The following is a 27,208-nucleotide window of genomic DNA, read 5'->3' on the forward strand; positions in this document are numbered from 1 at the left end:
ATGTTGATATTGCTTTCGACGACAACCGTCCGAAGCGTACTGTTAAGGTTGGGGCGGCTGCTCTTGCCAAGCTGAGTGCAGACTTGCACAATTTGTTAAAGGAATTCAAAAACATCTTTGCCTTTGAAGTAGAAGAGATGCCAGGCATCAGCCCGGATCTAGCTGTCCACAAGCTCGTCGTGGATCCCAAAAAGGAGCCGATTAGGCAAAAGAAAAGAAACCACGCCGAGGAGAGAAGTCAGGCGGCAACCGCTGAAGTGAAAAAGCTGTTAGACGCCGGGTTCATTTGGCAATGTCACTTCCCAGATTGGGTTGCGAATGTTGTGCTTGTAAAGAAGCCAAATGGTACCTGGCGCATGTGTTTTGATTACACTGACTTGAACAAGGCATGTCCAAAGATCGACAGTCTGGTCGACTCTACAGTCGGACATGCTTTGATGAGCTTTATGGACGCCTATTCAGGCTTTCACCAGATACCCTTGTGGAAAAAAGATCAAGAGAAGATGGCATTCGTCGCTGATTATTCTGCTATACTGTGATGCCGTTTGGCTTGAAATATAGACCTGCTACTTTCCAACGAATGATTAATACAGTCTTCATTTATCAAATTGGGAGGAATGTAGAGGCGTACATTGATGACATGATAGTCAAATCCAAGCTACAAACGGATCACCTTGCTGATCTCCGAGAAACCTTCACCACACTCAGGCGGCACAAGGTCATGCTCAATGCCAAGAAGTGTGTCTTTGGTGTTAAGTGTGGGAAGTTTCTCGGATTTTTAATTGATCAAAGGGGAATAGAGGCCAACCCAGAGAAGTTACAGGTGGTCATTGACATGAAGTCTCCCCGCACTGTCAAAGAAGTTCAGAAGTTAACAGGTTGTCTGGCGGCATTAGGGAGATTCCTCAGTCGGTCAGGTGACAAGTGCCTCTATTTTTTCCAAGCTATCAAAAAGAAGACTAGGTTTGAATGGGGGGATGATGCTGAGGCGGCCTTGCAGACACTGAAAGAATATTTACACTCTTTGTCGAGGTTTGTTAGCCCTCTGCCAAAGGACGCGCTTTACATGTACTTAGTCGTCTCAGACCATGCTCTCAGTGCCGTTCTCCTTGTTGAAAGAGACGGCGTCAGCTCCCAGTCTATTTCATTAGCCATGTTCTTCAAAATGCTGAACTACGGTACCCAATGGTTGAAAAATTTGGCCTAGCTCTATTCATGGCAGTCAAGAAGTTGAAGCCTTACTTCTTGGCACATCCGGTTGTGGTCTACACAGACCAACCCCTCAAGCGGTCAATGACAAATTTGGAGTCATCCGGTAGGATGCTCAAATGGGCTATTGAAATGCAAAGTTTTGAAATCTCTTTCGAACCAAGGAAGGCAGTGAAGGGTCAGGCGTTTGCCGACTTCATTGTCAAAATGACAAGAATGGCTAAGCCGGAGAATCTTGACCAAGTTTGGAAAGTGTATGTAAACGGGAGCTCTACTATGAACGTCTGTGGTGTAGGGGTTATATGTCAATCCCCTAAAGGGGAAAAGTATGAATATGCACTACGGTTCAAGTTTCAAGCCTCAAATAACGAGGCAGAATATGAAGCCCTACATGTGCAAGGCGGAAAAAATTGATGCCTGCTCTGATTCACAATTGGTCGTTAGCCAGTACCATGGTGACTATGAGGCCACCCATCCGGCCATGATCAAATATTTTCAGGCGATCAAAGAAGAGGCTGGGACACTTGACGAATTTCATCTAAGTCAGGTGCCTAGGTAAGAGAATAATCAGGCGGATGCTCATTCTAAGCTGGCATCATCCGCCTCCTGTGATACACCTCGGTCGATATTTTGGGAAGTAATAGAAAAGCGCAGTATTGAAGAAAATCCCATTGGAACACTAGACCGGATCTTAACTTGGATGGATGGCATCCGGGCCTATCTGCTAGACGGCACTTTGCCGGATACATATCGAAAATGGCTGCAATGAAAAAATGTGCAGCCAACTTTGAGATTCATAATGGAGAGCTTTTCAAGAAGGGTTTTCTACAACCTCTTTTGAAATGCATCACCCCAGAAAGGGGGCAAGAGATTTTGGAGGATCTGCACTTGGGCTTTTGTGCCTCCCATATAGGCGGTAGGTCTCTAGCAAGAAGGGCCAGGCGGTAAGGCTACTTCTGGCCTACTCTTGAGGCAAACGCCATGGAAATGGTGAAGAAGTGTGATAAGTGTCAAAGATTCGGCAAACTCATACACCGTCCGGCCACTCATATGACGGCCATTCATAGCCCGGTACCATTCGCCAAATGGGGCAAGGACATTCTAGGTCCGTATACGCCTGCGCTAGGCGGACGGCGGTATATTCTAGTCGCCGTTGATTACTTCACCAAATGGGTAGAGGCAGAGGCGGTCAAAGGCATTAAGACCAAGGATGTCATCTCCTTCATTTGGAAGAATATCGTCACCCGGTTTGAGGTACCTATGTCTATGGTCTTTGACAATGGCCCTTAGTTTGAGACGCCTACCCTCAAAATTGGCTGGGAGGCCAAGGGATCTCCAACTGTTTTGCGTCAGTCGGCCGTCCCCAAGCAAACGACCAGGTTGAAGCCTCCAACAAGCTAATCTCATACGGCAATAAATAGAAAATTGAAAGAGTAAGCGGTCATGGGCGGATAAGTTGCCTCATGTCCTTTGGGCCATCAAAACAACAGAAAAAGGGGCAACCAGTGAAACCCCATTTCTCATGGCATACGGTGTAGAAGCCGTCTTGCCCATTGTATTATGAGCCGACTCTTCGAGTCATGCAGTATGACGAAGAGGCTAACTGGGAGGCCATGCGGCTAGCATTGGACTCACTCTCGGAGTGCAGGGGCAATGCCGCCTTACGTCATGAAATTTACCATCTGAGAATGACAAGAGCCTACAACAAAAGGGTACACAAGGGGCCCTTGAAATGGGAGACTTTGTGTTACGAAAAATGGAGGCAACCAATAGGGCCAATGAGCAAGGAAAGTTGACTCCCAATTGGGAAGGCCCCTACTGGATCTATGAAGAAGTGAGAGGCGACACCTACTGATTAGGGGATTTTTCTCCCACCAATCGGAATGTGCCATGTGGGCCAATCAGGTCCTGCCAAGTGTCCCCCAGTTGGACATCTCAGGGCTTGCCACGTGGCACACGCTTATTCGTCCACCCTGGACTTATTATGTCATGACACGTGGCATACTCCATGCCTAATGGAGAAGCCGGTCACCTAGGCCCAACTTCCGAGGGAAGCCCAATCAGCCCAAGGTTAGCCTAAACCTAGATTGGCACGTTTCCCGAGGTTATAAATACCTCCCTTAATCCTCATTAAGGGGGGGGGACGCGAACAACGCAGATTACACACATTAAACACTCTCACCTAGAGAGACCCAATCACTTTAATTTCCGCATTAATTACTCCTTAATCAAGTACTAACTTGACCGTCGGAGGCAGATCTCCAATCATCCGGAGCATCCGTTTGTTTTGCAGGTACAGGCGTCTGGTTCCAGTCTCGGAATTGTAACTCTCCCGCAGGACATCAGAAAACCCCGAAACATTTTGGCGCCATCTTTGGGGAGAGTACTTCTGAGATGGCACCCACGTTTGTACCGGCTCCTGAAGAGAGACGTCCCCTGGACGATCCTCTAGTTCAGTCGGACCGCGATACTGAGAATGAATTTGAAGTTGAAGCTCACACAGCTTCTGACGGGACCCTAAGGGCCCGACGTACCCGTCATACCGAAAGGAGGGAACGGGAACATCTTCAAACTGGAAGCGAGCCAGCAGGCGCACCGCCTGTTCGGCAGCAGCCGACTGATGGGTCTGCTCCCATCACAAGGGACGAACTCATGACCTTCATGAGGGACTTCAAGGGAGAAATTCAAGAGTTGATCAACAAGAAGCCGCCTGCTCTGGACAAGGAGCAGTCGGCTAAGAAACCCTCCACTTCACGGAAGAGGAAGCCAGTTCAAGGGCGAGAGGCGACCCCTCATCCTAAATCTAGGAAGTGGGAGCCACCTGCCCTTGATTTCACAAAATACCGTTTTCCTACTCCAGGAAGTAGGAAACCTGTTCGTCATATTCAGGCGGACGGGTCGAGGAAAACATACACAGACGCTCGGCTACTGCTAGAGCAGAACAAGAGTGACCGATTGTCAGATTCGGCCTCTACTTCATACTTCCAAGACAGTGTGCGAAATACCTCGATGGGGCATACTCAGTCGTATCATGAGAGTCAGTCAGGCGGCACCTCCCGTCAGACCGGCTTTCATAGCGACCAGGCGGTACCAAACTTACCGTTTGTACCGCAACAACAGTATTTTTTACAGCCACCTCCATTTGGTGGACATGCAGCAAAAAATGTCCAACCTATGGACTGGCAGCTACGGTTGCTTAGACTTGGTGAACAGCCGTCGGCCTTCTCCAAGGAAATTACTGAAGCCGCTCAGCCGACCAAAGTGAAAAATGTATTAGTAGGCGCCTATGACGGCACTACTAACCCAGAAGACCATCTGATGGCATTCACCAACCTGATGTACCTTCAAGGGTTGGATGATCCCACTTGGTGCAAGTGTTTCCCAGCGACTCTCAAAGGAATTGCACAACAATGGTTCGACAACCTGCCGACTGGTTGTGTAAATAACTTCAAGACGCTTTCTTACTTATTCACCTCCAACTTCGCCATGAACATCCCTGCGAAGAAGACGACCCTTGATTTAGGAACAATTCAGCAGGGCGAGAAGGAGGGGCTTCGTTCTTACATCAGGCGGTTTAACCTGATGAGAATACAGATTCAAGGGTTACCGGATGAAGTAGCCTATACTGACTTTTTCAGAGGTCTCAAAGACGGGTCGACCTTCAAATTTGATTTGGTCCGAAAGAGGGTGGCGACTCTTCAAGAGGCCTTGATTGAAGCGGAAGCTTATATACAGGCGACTGATCTTTGTAGTACGGTAAAACAGTCAGACGGGAGAAGGTCCGACAAAAGAAAAGGACGACAGAAACAGTCGTCAAACAAAGACGAGAAGAGAAAAGAGGTCTGGGCGGCTGATTCCTCTAAACAGCCGGCCCAGAAAAAGAAAAAAGAATTCAAACCATACTCCCCAAAGTATGCGTTTAACAAGGATAGCCAATTTATCCTAAAGGAAATCAAGGGACGGATCTCAATTGAGAAGTCGGTCCCCATGAAGGGTTCTGCAAACAACCGGAACCAAGAAAAATTCTGTGATTATCATGAAGATGTTGGTCATCACACCAATGAATGCATCAGTCTCATGCGGTATCTGGACCGTCTGGCCGAGCAAGGTGATCTTGACACTTATGTCAAGAAATCTACGGCGAACACTTCCTCGAAAAAGCAGTCGGCCAAAAAGAATCAACAGGCCGACAGCTCCGATACAGATGATGCAGTCGTCTACACCATTGCAGGCTGCTTCTCAGGAGGCGGCCCCACTATTAGGGACAACAAAGACAATATCAGACGGTTAGATGTAAATTCCGTTCACCAAGAACGGCCCTCCAAATATTCATTTCCTGAGATTGTCATCACTGAAGAAGATCTAGGAGGGGTAAAAGGGCCGCATGACGACCCTATCGTTATTGAATGTAAAGTGGCCAACCAGAGAGTTGGCCGAATCCTCATAGATACCGGAAGCTCCTCAGATCTCATCAGTAGCAAATGTCTGTTGAAACTAAAATATCAGACTGATTGCATACATCCGGCATCCCACCCTTTAGTAGGGTTGGGAGGAGGAGTTGTCCACCCAGTGGGACGAGTGGATTTACCCATCCGCCTGGGTGAAAAAGGGGAAGGACGACACATGGTAGTCCGGTTCTTGGGAGTAGAAGAACTCTCGGCCTACAACATGATTCTGGGACGACCAACCCTGAATAATTCCAAGGCTGTTATAATCCCATCTCTTATGTTGCTCAAGTTTGAGAGGGATAATGGAACAGTCGGGTCCCTAAGGGGAGATCAGAGGATGGCCCGTGAGTGCTATCTCTCGGATGTCAAGCCCACTGTTATGGCCACTGGGTCGAGCGGTGGAAAAATAGACCTTGACAATGTCAAGGAGAGTGCGCCTGATCAAGAAGCAGGCGGCAAGAAGAGAAAGGCATCCCAGATAGGGGCCGCAAGAAAAGACAGAAAATAGCAATCATTGGCAGAGGAGCGGTCAGATGAATTCCGCCCTCAGCCAGCTGGTGAGCATACGGACCTGATCTTAGATGACTCGCGTCCTGAAAGAACAATCAAGGTTGGGACGACTGCTCTAAGGGGCCTGGGTGACGACTTGCACAAACTATTGAAAGAATACAAGGACATCTTTGCATTCGAAGTCCATGAAATGCCAGGCATTAGTCCTGATCTGGCGGTACATAAACTGGTCGTGGATCCGAAAAAGAAGCCGGTACGGCAGAAGAAGCGGAACCATGGCGAAATAAGAAGTCAGGCGGCAGCCGCCGAAGTTAAAAAATTACTTGATGCAGGGTTCATTCGGCAATGTTACTTCCCAGACTGGGTTGCAAATGTGGTGCTTGTTAAAAAGCCGAATGGCACCTGGCGAATGTGTGTAGACTACACAGACTTAAACAAGGCGTGCCCCAAAGACAGTTACCCTCTGCCTAAAATTGATAACCTGGTCGACTCAACAGCCGGCCATGCTTTGATGAGCTTTATGGACGCCTACTCTGGTTTCCATCAAATTCCTTTATGGAAGAAAGATCAGGAGAAGACGGCCTTCGTCACTGATCAGGGGTTATACTGTTACACGGTCATGTCGTTTGGTCTTAAGAATGCCCCGGCCACTTTCCAGCGAATGATAAACACTGTGTTCTTTGATCAGATTGGGAGAAATGTCGAGGCATATATTGATGATATGATTGTCAAGTCTAAACTTCAGAAAGATCATCTGTCAGATCTCTGAGGAACTTTCGCCACACTCAGGCGGCACCATGTCATGCTCAATCCCAGGAAATGTTTCTTTGGAGTTGAGTCTGGGAAATTTCTCGGATTCCTTATCAATCAGAGAGGAATAAAGGCGAACCCTGAGAAGGTGCAGGCGGTCATCAACATGCAGTCGCCTCGTACCATCCGAGAGGTTCAGAAGTTAACAGGTTGTCTGGCGGCCTTGGGAAGATTTCTAAGCCGATCAGGCGACAAATGCCTATACTTTTTCCAGGCAATTAAGAAAAAGGCAAGGTTTGAATGGGGGCCGGATGCTGAGGCGGCCTTCCAGAAATTGAAAGTTCACTTGCATTCCTTGCCGAGGCTGGTTAGCCCTTTGCCCAAAGAAGTACTCTACATGTACCTGGCCGTCTCTGATCATGCGTTAAGCGCTGTTCTCCTTGCTGAAAGAGACGGCTGTCAGCTCCCGGTCTACTTTGTCAGTCACGTACTGAAAAATGCCGAGTTGAGGTATCCCTTAGTGGAGAAATTTGGTCTTGCACTCTTCATGGCTGTTAAAAAATTGAAGCCCTACTTTTTGGCACATGCAGTCGTCGTGTATACAGACCAACCTATCAAGCGGCCACTGACCATCATGGAGTCGTCAGGCCGAATGATCAAATGGGCCATAGAAATACAGAGCCTCGAAGTTACCTTCGAGCCTAGAAAAGCAGTGAAGGGGCAAGCCTTTGCTGACTTTATTGTTGAGATGACTCGTCCTCCTGACTCTCAAGTTCCAGACCAAGTTTGGAAGGTATATGTGGATGGAAGCTCTACTTCAAATGGTTGTGGAGCAGGCGTCATATGTCAGTCGCCAGAGGGAGACAGGTACGAGTATGCTCTATGCTTCAGTTTTCAGGCCTCAAACAATGAGGCAGAATATGAAGCTTTACTAGCCGGAATCCGCATGTGCAAGGCGGCAGGGGCAAGAAAAATAGACGCCTGTTCCGATTCACAATTGATAGTGAGTCAGTACAATGGCGAATACGAAGCAACCCATCCGGCCATGATCAAGTATTTACAGGCGGTCCGACAAGCAGTCGGCTCCCTTGAGGATTTCCATCTTACCCAAGTGCCGAGATCTAAAAACAACCAGGCGGATGCACTTTCAAAATTAGCATCATCCGCCTCCTGTGATACTCCTCGAACTGTTTTTTGGGAAGTAATGGAGAAGAGAAGCATCGAGGAAGACCCTATTGGAATCCTAGACAGAAGCTCAACCTGGATGGATCCAATCAGGGCATATCTGACAAACGGTACCCTGCCGGATGATCATCAACAGGCGGCAGCACTGAAAAAACGAGCAACCAGTTTTGAAATAATAAAGGGAGAACTTCACAAAAGGGGGTACCTTCAACCCTTCTTAAAGTGTGTTACTCCAGAAAAGGGACGAGAGATACTAGACGATCTTCACTCTGGTTACTGTGCTTCTCATATAGGCGGTAGGATGCTTGCTCAAAGGGCAAGGCGGCAGGGCTACTTTTGGCCTACTTTAGAAGCAGATGCGATGGAGATGGTGAAAAAATGTGACAAGTGCCAAAGGTTTGGCAAGCTAATTCACCGTCCGGCTACTGACCTCACTACCATTCATAGCCCACTACCGTTTGCTAAGTGGGGCATGGATATTCTGCGTCCATATACGCCTGCTACAGGCGGAAGGAGGTACATACTTGTTGCCGTCGACTACTTCACTAAATGGGTAGAGGAGGAGGCTGTAAATGGAATCAAGACGAAGGATGTAATTTCATTCATCTGGAAAAATGTCATCACTCGGTTCGGGGTTCCCATGTCTATGGTTTTTTATAATGGTCCCCAATTTGAGACGCCTGTTCTCAAAAGCTGGTTGGGTAACCAAGGAATTGCACACTACTTTGCATCTGTCGGCCGTCCACAAGCAAACGGCCAGGTAGAAGCCTTTAATAAAATCATCTCAGACGGTCTCAAGAAAAAGATTGAACGATCAGGCGGCCTATGGGCGGATGAATTACCACATGTTCTCTGGGCCATTAGGACGACTGAAAAAGGGGCGACTGGAGAAACTCCATTCCTCCTAACTTATGGTGCGGAAGCTGTTCTTCCAATAGAACACTACGAGCCGACTCTTCGAGTAATGCTATATGACGAAGAGGCAAACTGGGAAGCCATGCGCCTGGCATTAGACTCACTTCCTGAAAGGAGGGGCAATGCTGTCTTGCGCCATGAAATTTACCGCCTGAGAATGACTAGATCATACAACAAAAAAGTACACAGGCGTCCACTCAAAGTGGGGGACTTTGTACTTAGAAAAATGGAAGCAGTTGGAAGGGCTAATGAGTCTGGCAAACTAACTCCCAACTGGGAAGGACCCTACCGAATCTGTGAAGAGGTCAGGGACGGTACCTACCGTCTGGAAACACCAGACGGCCAACTGTTGCCTCGAACTTGGAATGCAGATAATCTTAAGAAATATTTCTTCTGAATGATATAAATAGTCAAGGGCTACTTGATAAAAGTTTGCATACTTAATATTCAATTTTGTACTAAGAGGGGCACGCCTACTAACAAACAGTCGGCTACTCTCCATACTCAGTTTTCATTTTTACTTAAGAGGGGCATGCCTACTGACAAACAGTCGGCTACTCTCCATGTTTAATTTTTATTCTTACTTAAGAGGGGCAGGCCACCTATACATTTACAGTCGCCTACTCTCCATTGAGTATTTCACTTTATCATCAGAGGGGCATGCCGTCTGTACCTTTACAGTCGGCTACTCTCCATTGAGTATTTTACTCTATCTTCAGAGGGGCATGCCGTCTGTACCTTTACAGTCGGCTACTCTCCATTGAGTATTTTACTCTATCTTCAGAGGGGCATGCCGCCTGTACCTTTACAGTCGGCTACTCTCCATTGAATATTTTACTCTCACCATAGGGGCATGCCGTCTGGATATATAGTCGGCTACTCTCCATAGAAGAGGGCCGACTGGTTCCAAAGCACACAGCCACCCCCCTTATACTTAGCTAAAAATGATCAGGGTCTGGCCGACCCTGTGCCTAAACACGAGGCTACCCTCCTCTTACTTAGCACCTACGTTCACCAAGAACTAACCAAGGCCACAAGCCGAATGATCAGTCCAGGCGCCAAGCCAACTGATCCAATCTTTAAACTAATACGACCTGTCCCAACATCATAGCAGGCGTCCGGCAGCATCCCTCCGGATGAAATTCGTCGCAGAGAGCAGCTCCCTTTTGGGTGGAACATTGCTCTATAAACTAATTACACGGCACCTATACGACTGTCCCCAAGGGCAACCACGTAGCCGTTTTTGAGACAAGGATAACTCTATCACTAACCAAACCAGTGGTAGCAGTTGACATCTGAGTCAGATGACCGCCTGTATTACTTGGGATAAATGTAGGGGGTACCTCTTGAGTTAATAGCCAACAAACATTGGCGAATCAAAAGGTTCAGCCGGCCTCCGCCGCCTGGTACCTTTACTACTCAAGCAGGAGTGACGGCGACTGAGTAACACCAAAGTTAACTCATAGTCACTCTCTCAAACTTAGTATGGAGCCTAAAAGGTATGAGTCGTCCGCCTGTTTTTAGCAAACAGGGGCTCTCAACCACTACTCCTGCTAGGTTAACAACCTATGAGTTAAAATCCAACAAACATTGGCGAATAAAGGGGAACAACCGGTACCCACCGCTTGATACCTCTACTACTCAGTTACTTGGTCACACTAGATTAAATATGACAGGGAACAGTCGGCCTAGACGGCCTAAAGTCTCTAGCCTAAAATCATGACAAGTAGGAAACCACTTTCCTACTTGGTTAATTTTACAAATGACAGGACCGCCTGCCTAAAGGGGATTCAGTCTTAAAAATGTTTCGAATACCGATTGGATAAATGGCTGACTGATCGTCTAGCCTGGAAACAGACAACCAGTCGTCCAGGGGCATAGGCGGCGTGACTAACTGTCCGTACCTGTCTGCAACTATCGGCCATGTAAAACAGTCGGTATAGTGTACAATTGGATATCAGAATATTCAATACTTAAACAAATTTGAAGCAAAACAAAAAAATTCATTAAAAAGAAGCCGGTCATTAAAGACCGGCAAAATATTCAGAGCCCTGGCCCCCTGGCCGGGTAAATACAAACAAACGGCACGCAGGCCGGGGAAAGAAGACACAAAGCTTATGAAGGGGGCAGATCTTCAATATTAGCAGCTGCCGCCTGGTCAGCACTCTTTTTGCTGAACTCGGCTTCAGCTGCATCCTTTTTTGATGCCTTACCCCCAAGCGGCACAAGCGCCACTACCGGCTCCTCCTCCTCCTCCGTTGCCTCTTCCTCAGCAGCCGCCAGGATCTCTTGATTATATCTATCAGAACACTGGCGGTACGTTTTTTCCCAGGAGGCAAAGTCGGCATTGGGGAAGAGGCGGCCCCAAGTCATGCGCTGGATTTGAGCAGAGTCTTCCATCATCTCCCGGACCAGCTCTTTCTTTTCTTGCTCAGCCTTTTCCGAGAGCTCCTGAGTAAGACTCTTCTCCTGGGTCACCAGGCGTACCTTTACGCTCGCCAAGGATTTCTCCAAGGTTTCGTATGAGGACATCTTTTGGCGAAGAGGTCTCAGCTCGGCCTTGAGGTTGTTGATGGTCGCCTCCAGCTCGCTATTCCTCTTCTGGGCCGCCTCTAACTGAGCCCGGATAGCGGCGGTAGCCTGCGCCTGATAATGAAGAATATCAATGGTCAGAACTTCATTTTGGGCAATTTGAAACATTGCCTTATCACAGTCAGAGGCGGCCATAGCTTTTGCAGCCTTTACCTCTTTGTTCTTCCGGTCAAGCGGCTTGCGAAGGCCGTTCACTCGGAGCAGGGCCTAAGTAAAAAGGGGAACATGCGTCAGTTTCCAAACAAAAAAGAAAACAGGCATCCTGGAATTCAAATACTCAAAAATATGCCAAGTATACCTCAGCAAGGACCCCTGCAATCCCGTCTAGGTCAAGGGTGCCGACACCCCTGACCGCCTCCCTTTCAGCTGGAGGAACGACTTTGATCATAGACTTGGCCACTTCGACCAAGTCAGGCTCCTGAGGGCCGGCTGCATCAAGCATAAACAAACGGATTAGACCTAGTAAAGGAGGGAGCAAGTCTAAAATTTACAAGGACAATTTCATACTTCTAGGTGGCCCAGCTGGAGTTTTAGAAGAAGTGGTCGGCTGTTTCTCAGCCGCCGCATGTTTCCTGGCAGAACCAGGAGAGCTCGCAACAGTCGTCTTCCGGGCCTTGGGGTCCGGCTGTTGGGAAGAAGAAGCTCTTGGAGCGCCCGTCTAAAAAAGAAGAAAAGAGTCAGTATATGCATAAACACAACTCAAAAAAGAGGGTGAAAGGTTCGAAGCCCACCAAGGGTGCCCCCTTGTTGGGGGAGTCGGTTGAAGACTGTTGCATGATGGAGGCCTGCAACATGGCCGCCGCAGTCTTGGAGGCGGTAATTTTGCTCATGGCGTCCGCTGCAAAAACAAATAGCAAAGTTAATAAAAGTCATAACAAGAAATGCACGGAACAACAGAGTATTCGACAGGCCGGCTACCTCTTGAGCACCGACTGCTGAGGCCACAGGCGGCCAAAAAGTACTCGTCGTAGAGCCATTTGAAGCTCGGGACGCAGTGCAGGGGTACTTGCTCTCGTACCCCTGAAGTAGAGTTCACCTTCGACTCTACTTTGAAGAGTCCTTTATCTAGGATCTCTTTCTTAGCCTTGGGGGGAACAGGCGGCATGCTGCGGCCGCCTGCAAGAAGGGGTGGATCCCTGTTCCACCTATTGAAGCGCTTGTTCAGCTCTGTGTCTGAACTCTCAATGATAAGGAAGGTGCTCCGCCAGTCCTTCCATTTGTTTGCTTTACCTCTCGTCATGAGGTAGCCCCTGTGGCTCGTCAATTGATACCAGCCGGTACCGCCTGCCTTAGGGGTCCGGCTGAGGTAGTTCATGTGGGCGAAAGCCTCGAAGTTCGGCTCCACCCCATGCAGTTCGCACCCGGCCACATAGCCGAGTACGTTGACCCAGGAGTTCAGGGCTAACTGCCATAACCCCAACTCATACCCATCCAAGATCCGCTGAACAGCCGGATGTAGTGGGAAGCGCAGCCCAGCCTTGATGGCCGCCTCGTAGCAGCCAAAGCAGGCGCCATCATAACTGGTACCAGCCGGCCAGACGACTGTGTCTTCTGGATCCGGCACGAACACTAAAAAGCCGGGGCCCATTGTGTGGTTTGCGATAAAGCTCTCCACTTTCTCTTGCATGGCCGTGATCCGGCCCCGAGGTACCGTGCAGTAGTAGGGGGTATTTTGCTCTCGGTGAGAGGCGGATGGCTCCGCCCAATCGTCCCCCTTCTCAACTGCGTGAGAAAGCCTCGCCTCTTGTAGGCGACTGTTTTTCTCTTCTGTGTCCAAAGAAGCATGGCCAGAAGAGCTAGACTCGGAATCGTCCTCTGACGAGTCCGAAGAGGACGACTTCTCCCCTCTCCCGGAGGGGCCCGCCTCCTCTCCTTTAAAAGGAGCAGGAGAGAATGTAGAATTGTCAACTGTAAAATGGGAAGGGGTCACTTTGACTCCTCCCTCAGAACTGCCGGCTTTCAAGCCGCTTTGTTTCACTTCCACATCTGGCGCCTGGTCAGATGTTTCACTAATCGGCACCCTGTGGGAGGAGCCGTCTGAGTTTGAGATCCTGGCAGTCTTTTTTGTTCTGGCCATCATGCTCTGCATAGACACAGATACAGTCGGACTTTGTATAAAGGGCAAAGATGGGTCCAGAAAAGGGCAGGCGGCACTCCTAGTCCTAGATTCAGCCGTCCCCGGTGACCGGCTGATCACTAACCTAGGTCGTGTCGTGTGCTTCCGTGGTGCCATTTCAAAAAAGAATAAAGTAAATAGAAAATTAAGAGTAAGAGAACCGACGGTTACCTGAACGAGTGACGATTGATGAAGTTCTGAAAATCCTTTGTAGTCGGCTTGTCAGAGCAGGCGGTAGGCAGAAAGGGTCCAAAATGTCAGAGCAAGTTCAGGGGTCCGAATGTTCTCTCACAAAGTTTTCAAGTGTGAAAATGACCGAAGTCAACACTCCTTTATATAGGCAAAGTGAGAAGGCGAAGGGTCACTTCCAGAATTCAAAATTTTGGCGGGAGAATCTCTCGGCCTCTCGCCGAGTGACACCTGTAGCAGGCCGTCGCCTGTTACAGGGCGATACCTGTCACAGGTAACACGTGACCAGTCACGTGCCACCTGTGAGGGGCAAATGATTAGGGGATTTTGCTCCCACCAATCGGAATGCGCCACGTGGGCCAATCAGGTCCTGCCAAGTGTCCCCCAGTTGGACATCTCAGGGCTTGCCACGTGGCACACGCTTATTCGTCCACCCTGGACTTATTATGTCATGACACGTGGCATACTCCATGCCTAATGGAGAAGCCGGTCACCTAGGCCCAACTTCCGAGGGAAGCCCAATCAGCCCAAGGTTAGCCTAAACCTAGATTGGCACGTTTCCCGAGGTTATAAATACCTCCCTTAATCCTCATTAAGGGGGGGGGACGCGAACAACGCAGATTACACACATTAAACACTCTCACCTAGAGAGACCCAATCACTTTAATTTCCGCATTAATTACTCCTTAATCAAGTACTAACTTGACCGTCGGAGGCGGATCTCCAATCATCCGGAGCATCCGTTTGTTTTGCAGGTACAGGCGTCTGGTTCCAGTCTCGGAATTGTAACTCTCCCGCAGGACATCAGAAAACCCCGAAACACCTACCGCCTAGAAACTCCAGACGGCAGGCAGCTAGCCAGAACTTGGAATGTAGACAATCTAAAGATGTACTACTTCTAAGACTTGTAAATTTTTTGTAAATAAGAAGCCCATCAATGAAAAGTTACTTTGTATTTATTTCTTTAACTATATACATCTCCCAATGGGAATACCGTCTGTGCAATGTGCAGACGACCTTATTAAAACCCATCGTTTGCTCCAAGATGAGTAGACATCCAGCGACGCCCATCTGGGTGAATTCGTCGTAGTAAGCATCTCCCATCCGGATGGTACATTGCTCTATAAAGTTATTGCAGACGGAAAATATTGATTAGCCCAATAAGGCGCCCTCATAGCCGTTTCACATAAGCAATCTAAAGGAAATCTAGACGGTATACTAAAACTGCGTGTCCACAGACTCAATAGGTAACCTACCGTTAACCCAACTTAGATTGCATTAAGAATCATATGCTTAGTCCTCCCAATGGAGCAGAAGGACGCTTGAGTATATGAATGGGTTACAAATACCTCAGGCGGTTAAAACGATCCTAGTCCAATTGACTAACCAATCACCGAAGACCGCCTAGGTTCCAGGCTCAAGCCGCCTGAATCTTGGACGACTGTGTACCTGATTTAGGGCAATCACGGTTGTGATTGATTGGCTTAGGAACTCATCATACTCCTAAAAGTATCAAAAGTCTCCAAGTCAATCAATCAAGTATTTGAAACCAACCACACAGCCGCCCTAGGGAAAAAGAGTCAGCCGGTTTGTTAGTTGCCGCATGCAATTAACAAGTTAGGCAAAATTCAAGCATATATATATATATATATATATAACAAATCAAAGCAAATCAAAAATTGCAAGAATCGAAAATTTTAACAAAGTCGACTCAGTCGGACAATTCATAAATAAAACCCGACCAAAAGGCCGAGAGAGTGATTGTTAAACCGGATCTATGTCCGGGAAATTGAAAGATTGTTAAAAAGTACAACAAATACTCAGCACGCAGGCCGAAAATGCAGACGGCCAAAGGCTGAGTAGAACTAAGAAAAGTTATATTTGTTGAGGTGGGGCCACCAACATATCCTTCCCAGGTGGAGGTAGAGCAAAGTTCACCTGCGCATCGTCTTCTTGTTGCTCTTGCTCCTCTCTCACCCCTGCAGCTTGAGTCGGCCCTTCACCGTCTGAGGCCTCCTTGTTTACCCACTTTTCAAACGGTTTCGACTCCGGTCTCCCCTCAGCCCTAGCAGAAAGAACAAGATCTGCATATTGGTAGGCCTAGGCCCAGACGCCATAATCAGCATCCTGATGCACAAGGTTCCATGCCATCCTTATCCGGTCCTCGTAGTCTTGTTCATTCTCCTCAATGAGGCGGCTCTGCTCAGCCTCCAAAGTTGCTCTAAAGTTGTCCTGCGAGGTAGCCATCTCACCCTTCAAACGGTTGACGTCTGCTCGGAGAGTGGTGTTCTCCTTGTCGGCGCCCTCCAGAGTTTTGAGGTCCGCCTGGGCGTTCTTGAGCGCCGCCTCAAGATCGGTGGCCTTCAGGTTAGCCTCAGCAAGAGCAGTCGTTAGCCCCCTGATGGATTTCACCTGCGTCATTAGCTCAGCTTTAGTCTCAAGTTCAATTATTGTATCTAATACTGAGCAACGTCAGCGGACTCACTCGCCCGTTTATTGGCTTGCCTTACCTCTTCCTGCTTCCAAGCATACGGTTTCTTCAGTCCATCAACTCTCAGCATCGCCTGTATACATGTGAACGGTGTGTTAGAAAAACAACTGGCATTATACTTTAAAGGAATGTGAATAAAGTTATTATACCTCAGACAGCAGGAAAAGGATGCGGTTAACATTGAATGACTGAATCCCAGGGATGACCTCCTTGTCCTCCTTGGGTATAGACCTCAACATGATCTTGGAGAACTGTTGCACATCCGACCACCGGGGGATTGATTTGCAGCAGAAGGTAGATTTGGTGAGAAAGCTACATAGGCGCCACTAACAGACTACCGGCTGCCTGAGGAACCCTCTGACTATAGCTGAGAACGAGACTTGACCCGCATGGGCCAACCAAGCTCAAAAGGGGAGTTAAAGGGGTCATTTGTACCTTGGGGATGAGGCTGAAGGCTTAGATTGCCTACAACCGCTGCAGAACCGCTTGCAGCTTTGGGTGGCTCGCCACCCTTCGGCACCTCAAGGGCACCCGGCTTATTTGAGAGGACTATCCCCAGACCAGTGTTCCTCATACTCTTCCCGCCGATAGTCAGACAACCCTTCCTAAGCGGAAACTCAGGAGCCGTCTGACTAGAAGAAACCTTTTGGGTCTTGGCCGAGCTGGTGACCTCGACATCCGGTTTCTGTTTGATCAACTTGGTAAGGGATCTGGGAGCCCCCTTGTCTCCATCTTGAAGAACAAATCAGACATTAAGCATACAGTCAGATTATAGCTGTTTGTATAAGTAAACATGAAATGGGAGAAGTTGGGGCAAGCGGTTTATACCTGGCCCTTAGCTGCCAGTTGGGCTTTCTTCTTCTCTACATTCTCCTTGTAGATTTGAGCTGCAGAGCGGGTAGGCGTCTTATCTTGATGAAGCATGCTTCTACCGATTTCTGCAAAAAGAACTGTCTATCAGATCATCAAGTAGACAAGAATTCACAAGTTTGAAACAATAAAGACAACATAAAATTGTCGGATGTATGCTCTACGTACGTCTATCGAACATAGTGCTCAGATTGTAGGCGGACAAGAACGCCTCGTCTCTCAGCCACTCATGTTTTGGTACCCAGTTGTAATCCCCCGTATTTATAAATAGTTTATAAATAAAATATTACTTTATTTATAATATTTATTTGTATTTTTTCATAATTTAATTTTAAAAGTTTCAAATTATTAATTGGGTCAAAAATTATTTTAGGCTAAATTATTTTATGAACCTATATCCTACAACCCATTATCATAAAAACAAAGCCTAACCCATTTGTTTATTTAATTGGTCCATTATTTTCATGAGGCCCAATTCTACCCTACAATTCTCTCCTATAAATACCCCATGAATCCCCAAATTTTCCCCCACACAAAAGGTTAGTCTTTAATTATTTTTCATTATTTTCTTTATTTTATGTTCCCTTCATTTTTATTTTATTTTTTATTTTCCTTTTCTTCTTCTTCTCTTTTTCTTTCTTCCTTCCGTCTTATTTTAGCCCTAATCCTTCATTGTCTTGATAATTATTTTTATGACATTGTTAATTGAATTTAATGGTTTAATCATGTGATAATTTATCTTAAATTATGAGTTTTATGAATCTTATTATACACTTTAAAATTTTAGAAATTTTGTTCATAAAAAATTAGGGCTTAAAAATGTTACTTTTTCATATTTTGGGGTTTTAAACTGTATTCTACAAGTTATTTAATTAAAGCATGATTATATTGCAATTCTACTATGATCATTGATGATGTTAAATTCAAAAACAAATTATCAGTTTTCCGTATTCAACTTTGATCTCCGTTCTTAATTATTTTTTTATCACGTTTTAATCACGTTTAGATTCTAACTCGTCCGATTTTTACAAAAAAAAAATAGTATTTTCATGTGTAAACGACGTTTTAATCAAAACTCTTAACCTATGGTAGAGAGCACCACCCTCTTGTGGCCAAATTCAGCTTCTAAATATGGTTTTCGGGCAGTTTTTGATTTTTAACAAAGGTTAATGTTTAAAATAAATTTTCTAATTTTTTTAAAGCTTTAAACTTGCTGTAAATTCATGAATAAGTATGTATTTTAAGTTTTTTATGTAGGAAATTTTAAGAATAATATATAAGCTTTTAATTCTAGCAAAAAGGAAGGTTTTAAAGTGTTGTTTCATTAAATTTTGAAGGTTTGATTGAGTTTTTATGAAACTAATTGAATTCTAATTATATATTTCAAGTTTAGATTGTTGTATCCATACATTCTACTATTAAATTAAATTTTCAGATTTTTAATCTTGGTTTTAAAGTTTTTAAATCATGGTTTTATGATGGATTTTTAGGTTTTTAACATACTAACCTACTATATAATGATTATTTTAAGTAGAGATGTTTATGAGGTTGTTTTATAACCCTAAACTAAATTTCCAGATTATAATCCTTACTTTAAAGTTGCTAGAATTTTATGTTATAAGTTGTATTTTCATGATTTTAACATATAAACTTATAGTTGAACTATTGAATTATTATCTTTGACTATTGTGAGTAATTTAAAAGCATTATTTCAATGGTTTAAGGGGTTTTAAAGTAAGTTAGTATTGCTGTAAATTATATTGCTTGGGTATTGATTGAATTATTATTGTTTGGTCTAGGAGAAGACTTTGTAGAAGGCGATTTTTAGTTCCTAAAGTGGCCAACCAACTCGTTTACTCAAGGTACGTACAAGGATACGAAAACCTTGACTTTAGGAGCATGTTTAAGGACTGGGAAAACTTAGAATCATGTTAGGGAAACTTGTAGATTGGTTGAAATTATTTGGTTGTGAGTTTGATTGATGATTAATGTGATGATTGATTTGATTTATGTATGAGAAATGCGTATTGATTTTTCTTGTAAGTATTATTTACGTAATAACTTGCAAGATGAGCTAAGAGGCTAAGGTAAATAAATATGTGGAATGAATTATCTTATCACTCGTTTATGTTTATGAATTGGAATGAGTAAAGGGAGAATTAAAGTCTTATGAGACGAGGTTGATGATTTGAGGTGCCTTATGCACTTAAGGTGTTTATACATCGAGGTAGTTAAAGGATTTAATGATAAATGTTGTTTGTCATTAATAAATCAAGAATTGGATTGGAAATTTGAATTGTTTGAATGATTGATGTATGATTGGTTGTATTGTTTTGCATTTGAGTCATCACCAAGTTTAAACTTGTAAATCACGTAAAGTGCAAGATGGATTAGCAATAAAACTCTGGATTTGTGCACATCTGGAGTATTGACAATTAGGGGTTGGGGTTCACGGGGTATTAGCCGTGTACTTTCTAAAGGCCGTCTGATCTACGAATCTCTTGTTTACAAATGCTTTTTAAAACTATAAGGAGTTAGATGAGATTAAATACTAGCTATGGCCACGGAGTCGTGCCCGTCTACCATTAGATGTTTATTAATGTTTCCAAAAGGAGGCATGGGGTTTTTCTTTTATTGATGTTCCAAATTGTAGCATGGGGAGACAACCTTGTCTATTGCTAAATTTAATGAATGAAAAGAAATGAAATGAATTATTGTTAGTAATTAGTGAAGTCTTAGTAATGTTAATAGTTGAGGCATGTGTTAGAGTCTATAATTAAATTGTGTGTGCTGATTGATTTTTAGTAACATGCTAGGGACTCTTTGTTATATTTCGTAGCTTGTATGTACTCAACGTTGCTGATTGCGTGCTTTTGTGTGTCTTTTTCTTGGTCATGGCCTTCTCCCTTCGATGACCCTGTAATGATCCAATTTTTACACTTGTAATATTGGGGAGCAGATTAATCACATGTTTATACATAATCAGAACTTGCATCAAGGTGCTGGGATTTTGAGTGGAGTGTTTAATGCTTCCACAGTATATTTCATTAGATAAGTTTGGATTTAGTTTAAATCTGGTTTGGTTTATTTACTACTTTTATTGGGTTTTGAATAAGGGCCTTAATGGTTCCGACTTGTAAGAATAAATTTGGTTTTGATTTTTGGTTTTGAAACTTATTTATAACTGAGTTAGTTTTTCCGTTGCTAAATTATGAACTAGCCTTAACGTTTGAACACGTGACGGTAGCACGTCGGTAATTCTCTTGCAAATTGTTAAAGGTATTTACAGGTTTTTAAGAGAGAATTATTGGGGTGTTATAAAGTTCTTGGGTACACTTATTAACTCTCCGGATGAGAGGGGGGTGGTTGTAAGTTCAAAGAACCCCGGCTCTATTATTTTCTCATAATCCTCATCCGGCGGAACCTTTGGGAGAGCACACTTCTGACCCAATAGATCCGGCTTTTTATTGTAACAGCGATACTTTAAGTTATCTCGCCGTTTGGGGGCAGAAACCAGGTAAAACCTGTTCTTCCAGTTATACCACTTAAACGGTTTGTCTAAGGTCGTCAAATAGTTGGGGTAGGTGGTCAAGGTGTACAACGCCCGCCATCCGCTTGGGCTACGACTAAGATAGTGCATATGGGCAAAAGCCTCCCAGCCGGGATGGAGGCCTTGCATCTCATAGGCGGCAATGTAGCCCAGAATGTTAACCTAAGAATTTGGGGTTAACTGCCACGCACTTAGGCCATATTCTCGTAGGATAGCCTTTATTGCATCGTGGAGGGGGAAGCGGAGACCGGCTAGGATGGCCGCCTCATAGCAGCCAAAGTAATTGTTGGCATTCGGCTGGCCATCCTTCTAGGAAATGGTACCCATTGTAGGCGGCACCCGGATGTCATAGCCCTCGCCAAGTGGACGTTTTAATTTGAAGTTCGCCAGGCCTTTTTCCATGATTGCCTTGTCTCTGGTAGACACATGGATTCGGAACGGATCCCCCTCGTTGCTCCACTTTTTTTTCTCTTCTGCCTCACTATCCTCAACTGGCGATAGTGAGCCACTACTGCTCTCCCCTAAGCTAGACCCAGAGGCGGTCTCTCCCCCGTTTCACTCAGAGACAGCTTCATCATCTTCCTCAAAGCCAGATACAGAGACGGCTTCTTCACCGTCTCCCTCTTCTGATTCAAGGATCCCGTCACATAAGTGATGGGTGCACCCGGAAGGGATCCTCCTCCCTCTTCAACCGGTACTTCCTCAGGCGGCATACCTTCTGTGCCTTCTTCCCTATAGTCCGGATCAAGTGTCGTCCACCTCGTCCAAGCCATAATGTCCTGCATAGACACGGAGACGGTTAGATTTGGAGATGAACAAGGGTGATCCAAACACCCAGAGACGGCACCCCCAGTCCTAGACTCAACCGTACCAGGGGACCGGCTGACTATTGACCTAGGTTGTGCCGTGTGTGCTGTTGATGAATCCATTTATTGAATGATATGTACACAAACAGAAAAAGTATGAAAGAGCTGAGAAGAGGAGAGACAGTACCTCAAAGATTTGTTTCTGAAAGTGGTGTCAAGTGTTGGCCGGCTGTAAGAGGCGGGCAGAAGTCAAGCAGCTGTTTGTGAGATGCACAGACGGTTGATCGGCTGTAACCAGTTGGACAAAAAAGGAGAATTGTCCGGAAAGTACACAGGCGGTTGTCAGATATTTTCTCTCTAGAACGTTTGACTTTCTCTCTAGACTTTTTGAAAATGTCAAAAACGAGGGAGGGTAAAACCCTATTTATAGAGAGGTAAATTCAGGGGCATTCCTGTAATTTCCCCCAGAAGGTGAACAGTCAAAACTGTTCACCAATGCCTAAGTGACAAGTGTCATAGGCGCCACGTGGCATGACACATCACACTTGTGGGGGGCAAATATTTTGGGTAAAAATACCCAGGCCACGTGGCCCAATAAGAGGGTGACACATGTCACCCATCTTAGAAGAGGTTCAAAATGATCCTCTCCTTAGCTGACACGTGGCACTCCCAATTAGTGGGGAAAAAGACGGCCTTCAGGGCCCAATTCCTGAGAAAAGCCGCAAAATGGCGCAGCCCCCAAAACTAGGTCAGAATAACCGGGATAGGGGCACATTTACCAATGACCCTATAGAAAGTGAGATTCACCCCACTTTGGGGACATGTTCAATTATTTCAACACAATCAATTCTCTCACATCAGAGAAAAACACCTGATCTCGGAATCCGAGAAGATCTCGCTTTACTATCCGCACTTTTTTACATTCTTCGTACACGCTCTAACTTGATCTTCGGAGGCGGAGCTCCACCCAACCGGAGTCTCCGTTGTTTAGCAGGTACAGGCGCTTAGAATCTAGGCTTAGTGACGTAACTCTTCCGAGGGACACAAAAAACACCAAAACAGATTTCACCATCATCTTACAAATTTTTGGATGAAATCCGTTAAAGGGACCCACGATGGACACGTGTCAATAAGACATCTATACTATTATTTTAAAACAGGAAAACTTAAATACATATAGAGTGCCACGTGTACATTTTTTTTTTTAAATTTTTTTTTTTATTTTTGACATACTCATCCGGATGTTTATCTTTCTATTTCCTGGACTTGAGTTTCTTCCCAAACAACGCTTCCCTTCGGTTCCACAATTAAAAATTACCAAACAACGTTTCAATCACCTTTAATTTCTCCGTTTAAGATTTATAAATAGATTGAAAAATGAACATTAAAGATTGTATTATGGCCATTGATGAAGGTCGTAGGTTTGTGATCCCTCCTATACTCCCACTGTTTTTATTTTAAAAAAAATTAATTAATTTTCATAGTACATACAATTTCTAATTTTTACTTGTGATAATTTTTCAAATTGTTGATTAAAATGCTTTTTTGGGTGAAGGGCCAATGGTATATGGATTCTTCTACAGTTTTGTTTCTTTTTAAAATACTCTTGCTTCAGTAAAGTTTGCAGGTTTGCCCCTGTTTTTCAATAAATTTTAAGTTAATTTTTCTCTAATATTTGGCCTTTTGTTGATTAATAAGTAAATGGTTTCGTAAGTTGATTAATTGCTTATTGCTTATGAATGATTTTGCCTCACGAAGATTAACTATTTTTATTTTTTTTTTTGAGGGAATTAACTCTTAGTAATTGCTACTCTGTATGATTTTGATCCAACTTCCGTTATTCAATTTTAAGTATCAATTAAATTTCTCTTCCTTAGAATTTTAAGTATCAACTTTCGTAATACTCTTAGTACGCTAAATTAAATTTGGAATTCTGTTTCTCTTGCTTTTTTTTTCTTCCCCAATTATGATTTTTGATGCATGTTACCTGTTTCTTGGTGACTGATTGTTTATTAATTTTTTCTATTGTGAATTCCCTTAAAGTCTGAAGCGCTTCCATCTTTCAAACCAGGAAGACAAACTGATAATCAATCGGTATATATTTTATGGTTTATTATGCGATTCTTTTTTTTGTTCAGTTTCTTTTTTTTCAACAACTTCTAATTTTTTTAATTTAAATTTCTCATTTTCTTTTCCCCGTTTGAACAGTTAGTTTACAATCTGCAATTGTCACAAATTTCGTCAATGTCATCAGGTCAATCCTCTTTCACTCTAATTACTCTGATTTTTTTTAAGGTTAGTGGTAATTTTAGTAAATTCATGTCTTAATCTTGGATCAATTATTCTCATTCTTGTGTTTTGTGGATTAGTAAATGGTTTTATAAGTTGATTAATTGATTATTACTTATGATCAATTTTGCCTCACAAAGATTAACTCTTAGTAATTGCTACTCCGTATGATTTTGATCCAACTTCTGTAAGTCGATTTTAAGTGACTACGTTAATACAATATTTTGAAAACCATTACAAATTGGGTGTATTTCAACTACATTTGATGTCTATTGGGTGAATGATTAGCCAAATAACAAATTACATATACAAAATAATTTCAGACCCAAGAGAAAGGCAGCAGCAGCTCAAATTTAATATTGTGGTTCTTAAATTTTATTCATGGCGGATCATTATCATTTCGATTTAGTTTTGCAATATTGACTATTTCCTAGATATTATCTATCATATGTGTTATAGCATTTTCATTTATAGAATGGTTGATTAACTTGATTCATATTATGTAATTACTATTTTCAGATATATTTAATAGGTACACATGCAGATCGTCAATGCCTCAATGGGAATATGCATTAAGGTCGCTATTTCATGGTTGTACAACAATTATTAGTGATGTCAATTCATGAATGTAGCTGTTATTAGTAAAATAGTAATAGATGCATTACATATATTGTATTAATTTTATAATTGAAAGGTGGATTGTTTTAAATAACTTCATGGTCGTGTGACCAATATTACTTCTAAATGCTACGGAGTACTATTTATCCCACTTGCTTTGAAACTCTTTTCACGATAAAAAAAAAATATTGATGTTTAACTTTGTATTTAAATTGCGTTACATCTTGCTATTTCAAAAATTCAATATAAATTTAACCCGTGCGTTGCACTGGCTAAAAACTAGTTAGATTAAAAAAAAAAAAATTAAATCAAATTTTTTTTTTAAAAAATAAGAAAAGAAAAACCCCTAAACCCTAACCCAGCCACCAGCCCACCAATGGCGAGCGTGACTCCACCGCCGGAGACCCCCATTGCTGTCGCAACTTTCAACTATCACCCCCACCTACCATGCCCCCCCCCGCCCCAGCCCTACCACCTGCAACCTAAAAAAGAAAAATAAATAAATAAAAAAAAGGCAACCTAAACCCTTATCCAGCCTCACCACCGACAACCCTGTCAATGCTGTCGGCAACCCATCCCATCCCCACCGTCGGCACCCCCAACCACCCAGAAATCCACCTGAGCTGACCTTGAAACACGCTGGTCACCGAAAAACCCACCTAATTGAACCTTGAAACACCCAGCCACCGAAAACCCCAACGACCGGAATCCTAATGGCCAAAAACCACCTCTCCTTTACCCTTTCACCCTCAAAATGGCCGGTATCGACCATGGAAGCCCATAATAGTAAATTTCGATGGTCGATTTGTCCATTTCAAGGATGGGGCAAAAGGGGGCAGTTTTTCGCGGTGGTTTGAAGTTGGGCTGTTTTCGGGGAAGGGGAAGGGGTAGCGGGTAGAGTCGTCGATGTAAGGGTTGTGGTCTCTCGGTTTCGCCGGTCAAGATGGGGGTTGTGGTGGTTTTCGGTTGGAGTTGGGTTGTCGGCGGTAGGGTCGTGGTGGCACTATTGCTGGGTTAGGGTTTAGAATTTTTTCTTTTTTTTTTTCTTTTTTTTAAAACCAATTAATGCGTGACACGTGTACTTGGGGGTCCCACTAACGGATTCCATCCAAAAAATACCATTAGGTGGTGGTGAAATCCAATTTTTGGGTTTTTTTGTGGTGTTATAATAAAAGTTAGATTTTGTGGTGTTAAAATCCAATTTTTGAGAAATTTGTGGTGTTATTTTTTAAATTTTCCATAAAAAAGGGGAAATTCTCATTGTTAGCCATGTAAAATTGCACATTCTCAATGGTAACACAATTTTCTTACAAATTCTTTCAAATAGCATTACTTTTGATAAGTTTCCATGACAATATTTTTGTAATTAACAACTAATTAGCTTAATCAAACAAGAATTAACCTAATAATTAACAAAAAAAGAAAAAAAAAACCAACCACCCCACCCTACCCCCACCCTCGCCACCCTGCTCACCACTCGACCACCTCCCGTCAGTGCGTACTACCCCTGAAACCACACACCGGCGCCTGCGACACCCCACCTCGACATTGACCCCTGAACCACCCTCCCCTTCCCCTGATTTGAACCACCTTCCCCCCTTAAAACCCCCTCCCCTCCCCTCCCCTCGAATAACTTTTCCTCCCTACCGGCTGGCGCCAAAACCCCCTACCAGGCGCCGACGAAAACGATTTGCCCCACCCCCTGTCGTCTCCACTCTATTTCCCCCATTTAACCACCACCTCGAAACTCTCCCCAAATCGAAACCCTAGATTCTTTATTTGGGGGTTTTAGTGTTTCGAGTGGTGGTTTAGGGGCAGGAAAACGAGGTGAAGACGACAGGGTAGGGTGAATCGTGTTCGCTAGTGTCAAGGAGGAGGTTTTGGCACTGGCGATGGGGAGGAAGAATTTTTCAAGTGGAGGGGGTTTTAGGGGGGAAGGGAGGGGAAGGTGGTTCTGGGGTCGGGTGTTGCCGGCCGGCGCGCGGTTTCAAGGGCAGTATGTACAATACCTCGTATTTTTATACGTATTTTAATTTAAATCATTATTCTATGAAGTATTCAAATAATTTGAAATGAATTATTTATGCTATTTTATTAATTTAAAAAGAATTATTTTAATTAAAGGTCCATTTTTATTTATTTAATTATTTTGGAAATATTTTATTTTATTATTTAAAAACTTTGGAACATATTATTTATAAAAGGAAATTTTAAAGTCAATGGGATTTTATAGAAAGTCAAAAGGCTAGTTTGAGTAGGAGAAGGGATCATTAAGGGTAGAAAGGGGAATTTAATTTTAGGAGGGTTTAGAAACGGGGTATAAATATCTATCACATGGGCAAATTAAACCTTGCCCAAGGTGGAGAATACCAAAGGTAACTTTCTCTCTCTCTCCTCTTATTTTTTCTCCCTTAATTTTTCCCCCTCCCCTTTATTACTTTTTTTTTTACACCACCACATGCACCACCGCGATGACCGGCCACCACCACAGCCACCCGCCGGCCGACCACCACCACTAGCGCATGCTAGCAGCGGCGGCCACCAGCGGGCGCTCGGCAGTAGCCCAACCGTGGTGGTCGTGGCGAATACACAAAAAAAAAAGAAACTTCTCTTTCTTGTTTTAAATTAATCTAGCCTTGATTTAATTACTATTTTCGAGTTGTGTGATGA

At 44.2% G+C, this 27,208-nt stretch overlaps 1 long non-coding RNA gene across 3 annotated transcripts; it reads left to right on the forward strand.

Moving 5' to 3' along the window:
- The first annotated feature begins 22,636 nt into the window (after window positions 1–22,636).
- LOC110694448 lies at window positions 22,637–24,684 on the forward strand. Of its 3 annotated transcripts, none has more exons than XR_002505862.1 (4): window positions 22,637–23,258; window positions 23,675–23,725; window positions 23,840–23,885; window positions 24,440–24,684. It is a non-coding gene; the product is annotated as an uncharacterized LOC110694448 (long non-coding RNA). The 3 variants fall into 3 exon arrangements; XR_002505861.1 differs by having other exon boundaries at window positions 22,637–23,052; window positions 23,187–23,725; XR_002505860.1 differs by having other exon boundaries at window positions 22,642–23,725.
- The last annotated feature ends 2,524 nt before the right edge of the window (window positions 24,685–27,208 follow it).

Source organism: Chenopodium quinoa, unplaced genomic scaffold, assembly GCF_001683475.1.
Source record: "Chenopodium quinoa cultivar QQ74 unplaced genomic scaffold, ASM168347v1, whole genome shotgun sequence".
NCBI lineage: Eukaryota > Viridiplantae > Streptophyta > Magnoliopsida > Caryophyllales > Amaranthaceae > Chenopodium > Chenopodium quinoa.